Genomic DNA, 8,395 nt, shown 5'->3' on the forward strand with positions numbered 1-8,395 from the left:
CATGCTTTATTTTAATCATATTTTGTTTTTAATGGGATTTTTTGGCTTTGATTTTTTTTTTTTTTTGCTTTGATGTTCTGTGTATATTTTGTCACATGTATAAGCCACCCCGAGTCCTTCAGGGAGATGGAGGCGGGGTATAAAAATTAAGTTGTTGTTGTTAGTTTTCAAAACTCCATTGCTGCTAGAGTCAGAAAAGAACTACATAATTTGTTAATTTGGATCAACACATCTAACCAAGTTTTTTCCAGACTTCCTTTTGAGGCTGTAGATATGAGAACTGTTAAAATGAATGATTACACTTCAAAAATTGATCATTCCCCAAAACTCTTCATTTTGATTCAACAGTGTGTGATTAGCTATTCACAGCAGTCAGCTGGAGTGCCAACTATCTCATTCCCATTGGATGGTACACAGATGGACATGCACAAGGCTCTGCCTGTTCTTTCCGGGGCAATTTGTTAGAAAACCTGGCTAGAATCCAGAAGTCTACCTTTTTTGGAATTTGTGAACAACTGAGATGCTGAGAGTATATTTTTATTGACACAAGCATAGATGGAAAAACAACATGCATATAAATAGATGCCTTGGACTCTGTGCCACTTCTTTCTTCTACTTATCTCTGTTGTCACTCTTAGGTAGAAGATCTCTCAGACATCTCCACTTCTATGCTCCAAAATCTACGGTTCTTATGCCGGCCATGTTATCTGTTAGAGAGTAGATAGTTAGTGGAAAGCAGTGTGCCACAGATTGGTTAAAACTGCGTGGCAATGTCATATCATGCCTGGGTGGACAAAACATGGGCCTCCAGATTTGATTGAGCAACAACTTACATTAGCTTCAGCCAGCATAAACAATAGTGAACAGTGTTGGGAGTGGCAGCTCTACTACATCTAGAGGTGCTTCAAGTCACCTGTTGATTACGGTCAATAGATTCATGAATTTTACAAAGTTCTCTTAACCAAGGAGTACTCAGAAGCGATTTTCTCAGTTCCTTTTTCTAAGGTTGAATCTACACTGATTGATATTCCAGGGTTGAGCTGGCATGCCCTACACCAGATTGGGTATGGGTCACACAGAGAGTCCCCCAGCCTCTGCAGAGGCGGGAGTGAGTCCCCACCATCCAGTGGTGCCAAAATCCACATAAAGGTGGTCTTGCCCTGCGTTATGGTCCTTATGGTCCAGTTTTCACCTACGGATGTGAAAGGTGGACTATAAGGAAGACTGAGCGCAGGAAGATAGATGTTTTTGGACTGTGGTGCTGGAGGAAAATTCTGAGAGTGTCTTGGACCGCAAGAAGATCCAACCAGTCCATACATCAGGAAATAAAGCCCAACTGCTCACTGGAGAGAAGGATATGTCAGGGGTGATTTGAATGCAATATTCCTGCTTCTTGGCAGGGGGTTGGACTGGATGGCCCATGGTCTCTTCCAACTCTTTGATTCTATGATTCTATATTAGAGGCAAAGATGAAGTACTTTCATATCATGAAAAAACAGGAAAGCTTGGAGAAGACAATGATGCTTGGGAAAATGGAAGGAAAAAGGAAGAAGGGCCGGCTAAGGGCAAGATGGATGGATGGTATCCTTGAAGTGACTGGCTTGCCTCTGAAGGAGCTGGGAGTGGTGATGGCCGACAGTGAGCTCTGGTGTGGGCTGGTCCATGAAGTCGTGAAGGGTCGGAAGCGACTGAACGAATAAACAACAACAAGCCCTGCGTTACCCCAGATCAGCTCCATACATTGTTTGGCCACCATGGATCTTGCTCTACATCAACCTAAGTGGTTAGTGTAGATGTGGCCTAAAATATAGCCTGCAGCTTCTGAAGACAGCTGACCCTGCTTGGCTTCCATGATCAAATGATAACTAGTGCTTTTAGGATATTTAGGTACCATGCTTCAAGTTCCCTGCAAGAGCAGTCTAGTGCTTTAGTTCAGCGGAGTGCACTAGAGCTCTTTAGTTACTTGATGCACTCCCTCTTTGCTATGGCGCAGCTAATTAGTAGCCAGCTGCATTAAATCACTACTGATGGAGAGATCATGAATTTGAAGCCAGCCTGGGTTGGAGTGAGGTTCTGACCAATAATAATCTAGCTTGCTGTTGATCTATGCAGCCTGAAAGACAGTTGTATCTGTCAAGTAGGAAATTTAGGCACCGCTTTATGCGGGGAAGCTAATTTAACTAATTTACGACACCATAAAACCTTTCAGCAGCATGAGTAAGAATGAGGAAGTACTCCATCAAGGACTCGGTGTCACTAGTGGACGGTGAAGTGGCAGCTCCTGTGGCCGGAATTGAGCATACCCTCATGAAGCCAGAAAGCTGGAATGTTAAATTGCCTCTGTGTCTGTCTATATATGTGTATGTCTATGGCATTGAATGTTTGACATGTATATATGCATTGTAATCCGCCCTGAGTCCCCGGCAGGGTGAGAAGGGCAGCATATAAAAACTCATACATTTGTTTTGTTTACTTGTTTTGGACAGATTCCCTCAAGAGGACTTTAGTCCAAACTGTTTTTCCCTTGAATAATCATAGCTGTAGCATCCCAATCTTATCTCTTTTTCCTTTTAGATAGTTCCTGCAATAAACTGCTTTTATTTAAAACTGTCATTACCACTTAATCTAAGCACTAGCTTCCACCATACCTAACCCATTTCATCCATCAAAAGGTCTTAAAAGTTGTATTAAGTAGACCTTCCTCCACCAATGCATCTTATCATTGTTGTAGCCACCTAAATCCAAGGTCAGTATTAATATGAGGCCATGAAATTATTCCCACCATGCATTGCGTGAAGGGATGAGCCAATTCCCCAACCCAGAAGACAGCCATATTTTCACTAGAGCTGGGGTCCTCAAACTTTTTAAACAGAGTGCCAGGTCACAGTGTTAAGGCTCAGCGTCTTGGCAGTGAAACTACTACCGGTTGTAGGAGAAGGAGGAGTGATGCTGAGTCAGAGCTGGATCAGCGTCAGCTGAAGCGTATTCGAGATATTATTTTGGCACCTAGCGACATGGAAGATTTTGCAGGGTTTGGACCCGAGGATTTGGAGGAATTGGATTACCGGGGAGTAAAGCGGGTTGCCAGTAAGTCTGATAGTGATGAAGAAACTATTAGTAAATGGCTTAAAGATACAGCTGACAATTCCAGTTCAGATGAACTGGAAGCCAGTAATGGGGAAATGGAGGAGGAATTGGACTGGACTCGGGTTAGGGAAATTCAGGACATATGTACACAGCCCACGTCTAGTGACGAGTTTGAGGGATTCCAAAATACATGGCAGGAAGGTACATCTTGGCAGGATCCTGGTTTGGATCAACGCTGGCAGAGATGGAGGAGTAACGAGCCAGCAGCTTAAGGAAATGACCCAGATGCCAGTGATGAGGATCAATCTAGCGATAGCGATTGCTAATAAAATGGGGACTCTGGGGTGTGTAGCTTTGCAGAGGACAAAGTGTTGCATCAGGTGTCTTGTTCTGCCTTGTTCTGCCTAACCTATTTGGGTCCCGGGAATCCAGCTATCTTGTCTTCGTGTACCTTGACTTCGGATTGGAACTACGTGAGTGTCTTCGCCTTGCCCCTGATTTTGGAACGTCTCTGGACCACGTCATCTGCCTGCTGGACTTTGTTTGTTGCCTGTCTCCGTTATCGACCAAGGACTGTTTGACTCCGCTTTTGCCACTGTTTGTTTTTGCTCCAGCTTTCCTTTTTCCTGAGACTGAGTCCTGGGATAATCCGGTTTATCTCTGTTATTGTTTACCTGCACAAAGGTCCTTTTGTTTTGCTAAGTAGCATTGCTGTTTAAGTGCTGCTAGCTTGTTAAAGACTCATTAAAGACTTTTGTTAACCCTTAATCTGCTGTGTTGGGCAATCTTTGGGACCTGAGTCACAACACACAGTCCCTCAAACTGTTGGAGGGCTGGATTATAATTTGAAAAAATTATAATGAATTCCTATGAACACTGCACATATCTTATTTGTGGTGCAAAAAACACTTAAAAACAATACAATAATTAAAATAAATAACAATTTTAACAAATATAAACTTATTAGCATTTCAATGGGAAGTGTGGGCCTGCTTTTGGCTGATGAAATAGGATTGTTGTTGTGGTTGTTGCTGTGTGCTTTTAAGTTGTTTCAGACTTAGACTGACCCTGAGCGAGGGCTGGGTAAATGACCTTCGAGGGCGACCTTAGTTTGAGGACCCTACACTAGAACATTGGATATGTCTGTGAAACCTCTTCCTCGTGAAGAAGGCTACATTCAAGATCTGAGGAAAAAAAATCTCTATTATGTAATGACATCTTAGAGTAAGAAACTTCAGATGCTCTTGGATTCCACTTCCCATCATCCATGAACCTAACTCTTGCTTAATATGTTTTTAGAGTCCAGCAGTAGAAAAACTTGGCGTTCTCCACCGTGGTCTAGAGAAGCCTTCTGTCTAAGCAATTGTTTCTTCAATATGATGGCACTATATGTAAGAGGAGGTGGAATGTGAAGAAACGGTTGTACAGACAAGTCCCCGTGTTATGAACAAGGGGTGCTTCTTAATTTGCATGTAAGCCAGAACAGATACATTTTTAAGTGTAACTCTAATTTCTCTTTCTCACACCCCCCCCCCCCCCCCCCACCTCTGGATCGCATAGGTCGGGGTAATCACCATCATCCCTGCGGTGTTTATTTTGCTCGTGGAGTCCCTGTTTAGATGATTTTACCTCACTTCCTGTCCCTGGGAGAATTAGATTTTGAAAAATTTGGCTTATTATGGAAACAAGGATTGATAATAAAGCTTTGGTAGAGACATTTTTTCCCATGGTAACTTTTTCAGGAGTAAATTTCCCTTCCGAGGGGTAGATTTCTCTCACATCCTGTTGTCTCACCCCCGTTCTTAACTGTGAGTCATTTGTAAGTTGTTCATAAGTCAGATGTTTGTAACTGAGGGACTGCCTGCACTTCCATTTAATACGTGGCTTACACGCTGTGCTATCTGGTTTGTCAATTTCTGCACAAACCTACCATCAGTGCTTCGCGTCTCCTGTTCCCGTCTTGGAAGAGCCCTCGCTTCCCTGCTTAACTCATTGCTCTCATGGTAGTTGACAGATCTTGAGAAGCTGGTACCAATGAGAGCCATCAGAAGCAGGCAGACAAGCACCTTGGTATGCATCTCTGGGAGAAAAGATTAAGCACAGATGACATTGTTTGCCCAATATCACACCCCATCTCCTCACTGTCTCCTCTGCAAATGCACAGATCTCTAACAGACCCTGGATGGCTCTTTGTTAGGAGGGCTTTGATTATGTTTCTTGCTCTGGTGAAGGGTGTTGGACTGGATGGCCTTAAGGCAGCATTTCTCAACCTAAGAATCGGGACCCCTGGGAAGGGTCGTGAGGGGATGTCAGAAGGGTCACCAAAACCACCAGAAAATACAGTATTTTCTGTTGGTCATGGGGGTTCTGTGTGGGAATTTTGGGCCAGTTCTGTTGTTGTTGGGGTTAAAAATGCTCTTTGATTGTAGGTGAACTATAAATCCCAGCAACTACAACTCCCAAATGTCAAGCTCTATTTTCCCCAAACTCCATCTATGCTTATATTTGGGCATATGGAGTATTCGTGCCAAGTTTGGTCTAGATCCTTCATTGTTTGAGTCCATAGTGCTCTCTAGATGTAGGTGAACTACAACTCCCAAGACTCGAGGTCAATGCCCACCAAACTCTTCTAGTGTTTTCTGTTGGTCATTGGAGTCCTGCATGCCAGGTTTTGTTAAATTCCATCATTGGTGGAGTTCAGAATGCTCTTGAGTGTAGGTTAACTTAAAATCGCAGCAACTACAACTCTCAAATAACAAAATCAATTTTTTGAGTGTTAAGTCATTCCTTGGGTTAGTAGGTGTCTTATGGCCAAATTTGATGGCAATTAGTCCAGCAGTTTTTGAGTTATGATGTCACTCAAAACGAACAGAGCGCATATATATATAATTTATTATATTTCAACCCTGTGCTATCTCACCCCAAAGGGGATTCAGAGCGGCATATATAATTGAACTGGATTATATGAGTCTATACTGCTATATAATCTAGTTCATTGCAGTTATTCTGCATTCTGAAACTGCATTATATTGCAGTGTATTATACACACACACACACACACTACATTTATATATCACCCCTCTCAGCCCACAGGCGACTCGGAACGGTTTACAGTCAATATCAAAGACATAAAATACAATTTTAAAACAATCAATTTAAATATAAAACCAAGTAAAACAATCAATATCAATAAAAACATATATCAGTTTGAGTCTCCTAGTTTAAAGTATTATCCAATAACATCAAGTCGTTCCGTTTTTCTCCATGTCTGTTATATTGTGTCTGCAAACGCTTGCTCAAAGAGCCACGTCCTAACCTGCTTTCGAAATGTTAAAAGGGAAGGGCCCGATCTACGATCCCTAGGGAGGGTGTTCCATAGCTGAGTTGCAACCACTGAGAAGGCCCTGTCTCTCGTCCCTGCCAACCATACTTGTGACGAAGGCGGGATCGAGAGCAGGGCCTTTCCAGACGATCTTAAAGTCCTGGAGGGTTCATAAGGAGATATGTGTTCAGACAAGTAAGTTGGGCCAAAACCATTTAGGGCTTTATAGGCTAAAGCCAGCACTTTGAATTGTGCCCAGTAGCAGACTGGCAGCCAGTGGAGCTGGCACAACAGAGGAGTTGTGTGCTCCCTGTGTGCCGCTCCTGTTAGCAACATGGCTGCTGCTCGCTAGACCATCTGGAGCTTCCGGACTGTCTTCAAAGGCAACCCCACATAAATGGGACCTTAGTTAACTAAGTAGCTGGCTTAATGATATTTCTATTGAATTTGGGGTGAAGGTTTCGGTCAGATATTATCTGAGGTGCATCTACACTGCAGAATTGATATTCATAAGGTTTTCTCAATTGTTCTTTAAGATACATTATGATTGTTTCCTCTAACCCTTAGAAGTTTAGTATGGTACAAGGAAGAAGAGAAAAAGCCGTGTTTCTTGCCTGAAACTGTTCATATAGATGTGATTAACAAACCAAATCTAATATTTATTGATTTCACCTATTTATCCAACTGTATTTTTGTTTGCTTGCAAAGGAATCTTGTAACACTTTAGAAACAAACAGAGATAATGAGGTTACTAGCACATGTTTTTGTAAACTGAGAATTAATGCAGTTTGACACCATGTTAATTGCCATGGCACAACGCTGTGGATTCATGGGAGTTGTCGTTTTACAAGGTCTCTGCAAAAGAGGGTTGGTGCCTCAGCAAACAATAACTGTCACGAATCCATGGCAATTTAAGTGATATTAAGCAGTGTTGGTTCTATACTGAAGATCCACCTTTAGTTAAGTATATTTAACTAAATTTTCTATACCTTATCCTCCAGCCCAAACCCTAAACTTGATAGAAACATAATTTAAATATTCTTAAATCATTCGTAGAATGTATTTCCTTTTACTCATGGAGCTGATGACTAGTAAAATAGGTTGGGGAGAGAGTTACTATTGTGGCAACAGTGCTAAAATTGTGTCGATGAATGCATTTACACTGTAAAATCAATGCAAGGAGCCCTTGGTGGCACAGTGGGTTAAACTCTTGTGCCGGCAGGACTGCTGACCAAACGGTCGATGGTTCAAATCCAGGGAGCGGGGCGAGCTCCCATCTGTCAGCTCCAGCTTCTCATGCGGGGACACGAGGGAAGTCTCCCACAGGATGGTAAAACATCTGGGCGTCCCCTGAGCAACTTCCTTGCAGATGGACAATTCTCTCACACCAGAAGTGACTTGCAGTTTCCCAAGCTGCTCCTGACACATACACACATACAAAAAAAATCAGTGAAATCTGGTATCACTGTAATTGTCATAGCTCAATGCTGTGGAATCATGGCATTATAAGTTAGTGAGGCATTAACACTCTTTGGCAGGGAAAGCTAAAGATCTTGTAAAACTCAGTGCCATGGAACCATGCAGTGAAAGTGGTGTCGAACTGCATTCATTCTCCAGTGTAGATATATCCCAAAATGGAAATAATGAGAAACCCCTGAAGAACATGGACAAAGAAAAGGAAGGCATCCTCCTCTTACCTGCAAGATTAATCTTATCAAATATCTGCACCAGATTTGAAGTTCTCTACTATTCCTGACACAGCAGGCTACTCTTTTAAAGATTGATTCAGATTTGCTCCTCCCTTTGAGGAACTCTTTGCTTCAGAGATCTTTATACAAATTGCTGAAGCCTGTCTAACTGGAAAATGATAACACTATGTAACAACATTTGGAAAAAACAATAAGTTCCTGGTTTGAAAATGTTATTTCCTGTTCAGTTGTGTGGCACTAACTTTGAAAGTAGTTGTTCTACTTCAGAAACTTTGTT

The 8,395-nt window shown here is 42.2% G+C and overlaps 1 long non-coding RNA gene across 1 annotated transcript; it reads right to left on the bottom strand.

The window, feature by feature from the left end:
• Window positions 1-521: 521 nt before the first annotated feature.
• On the bottom strand, window positions 522-8,175 carry LOC132779446 (uncharacterized). The gene is made up of 3 exons (XR_009631801.2): window positions 8,107-8,175; window positions 5,018-5,167; window positions 522-707 (listed from the first exon to the last, which is right to left on the bottom strand). It is a non-coding gene; the product is annotated as an uncharacterized lncRNA (long non-coding RNA).
• Window positions 8,176-8,395: the final 220 nt, after the last annotated feature.

This window comes from Anolis sagrei, chromosome 6 (genome assembly GCF_037176765.1).
Source record: "Anolis sagrei isolate rAnoSag1 chromosome 6, rAnoSag1.mat, whole genome shotgun sequence".
Classification (NCBI taxonomy): domain Eukaryota; kingdom Metazoa; phylum Chordata; class Lepidosauria; order Squamata; family Dactyloidae; genus Anolis; species Anolis sagrei.